Source organism: Ornithorhynchus anatinus, chromosome X1 (genome assembly GCF_004115215.2).
Source record: "Ornithorhynchus anatinus isolate Pmale09 chromosome X1, mOrnAna1.pri.v4, whole genome shotgun sequence".
NCBI lineage: Eukaryota > Metazoa > Chordata > Mammalia > Monotremata > Ornithorhynchidae > Ornithorhynchus > Ornithorhynchus anatinus.
In genome coordinates, this window is record NC_041749.1 from 44,520,303 (window position 1) to 44,521,741 (window position 1,439).

The 1,439-nt window shown below is 48.1% G+C and overlaps 1 non-coding gene across 1 annotated transcript; it reads left to right on the forward strand.

Annotated features, from left to right (window-relative positions):
- The first annotated feature begins 1,014 nt into the window (after positions 1-1,014).
- On the forward strand, positions 1,015-1,152 carry LOC114806749. The gene has a single exon (XR_003754811.1). It is a non-coding gene; the product is annotated as a small nucleolar RNA SNORA7 (small nucleolar RNA).
- Positions 1,153-1,439: the final 287 nt, after the last annotated feature.

Genomic DNA, 1,439 nt, shown 5'->3' on the forward strand with positions numbered 1-1,439 from the left:
ACAGATAGATATGTGCATAAGTGCCTTGGGGTTAGGGTGAGTATCAGAGTGCTTAAGGGGAACAGACCCAAGTTCATGGGCAGTGCAGAAAGGAGGGCTTAGTCAGGGAAGGCCTCTTGAAGACATGACTTTAGTAAGGATTTGAAGGTGGGGAGAGAGGTGGGCTGTCGGATATGAAAGGGGAGAGAGTTCCAAGCTAGGAAGGAGGATGTGGGCAAGGAGCCAGCAGTGAGAAAGATGAAATGGAGATAGAGAGAGTAGGATGGTGTGAGAGAAGCATACTGCGTAGGTTGGTTTGTGGTAGGAAATCAACAGTAGGATGGGGAGAGCCGATTGAGTGCCTTAAAGATGATGGCAAGGAGTTTCCGTTTGAAGCAGAGAAGAATGGGCAACCACTGGAGGTTTTTTATGAGGGAGCTGAGTGAAGTAAGGACTAGAGAGAGGAGAAAAGGAGGCAGGGAGGTCAGCGAGGAGTCTGATGTATTAGTCAAGGCAGGATTAGTCAAGAGAAGCAGCGTGGCTCAGTGGAAAGAGCATGGACTTGGGAATCAGAGGTCATGGGTTCTAATCCCAGCTCGCCACTTGTCAGCTGGGTGACCTTGGTCAAGGCACTTAACTTCTCTGTCCCTCAGCTACCTCCTCTGTAAAATGGGGATTAAAACTGTGAGCCCGACATGGGACAACCTTGTATCCCCAGGGCTTAGAACAGTGCCTAGCACATAGTAAGCACTTAACAAATGCCATAATTGTTATCATTATTATTACTATTCAATTAAGCATGGTGAGCGCTTAACAGATGCCTTTATTATTGTTATTTTCCTGCTCTGGGATATTTACTTCAGTTCCTGAGGTCAGACATCGAGACACAGCCCTAGGGTCCTAGTGCTTGTGGCGATTTGTAGCCATGGTAGGAGGACTCTGGCGGCTTTACTCTAGTGCTTCAGGAGATTTCCCCCAACAGTTTTCTGTCACTATCTCTTGACTCTTTAAATTTGGAATCTCCCAAAAGCATAGCCCCTCTCAGGGTCACACCTGAAGAGTTTCCAGTAATCTATCAGTCTCGACTATGGGAAGGAGAGTCAAGCAGAGGCATATCCACTCCATTCCTAGCTTGGGCAGTGGTTAGCGAGTGGAAGGCAATCTGCTACAAGTCAAAACTCACCTGTGCTGGCAGCGGTGGCATGGGAGAGAGTTGATGGCGGAGACTCAAATTTATTGTGCGGAAGGAGGTAGTGGCAAACCGCTTCCGTATTTTTACCAAGAAAACTCTACGGACGCGCTACCAGAACTATTGCAGATGGAGGTGGGGCGTTCTGGGAGAGATGTGTCCATGGCGTCGCTGTGGGCCGGACACACTCGACGGCATAAGACAATAACAACAATTTATTGGGTGCAGAAGACTGCACCTAGTGCTTGGGAAAGTATAGTATTCATTCAAG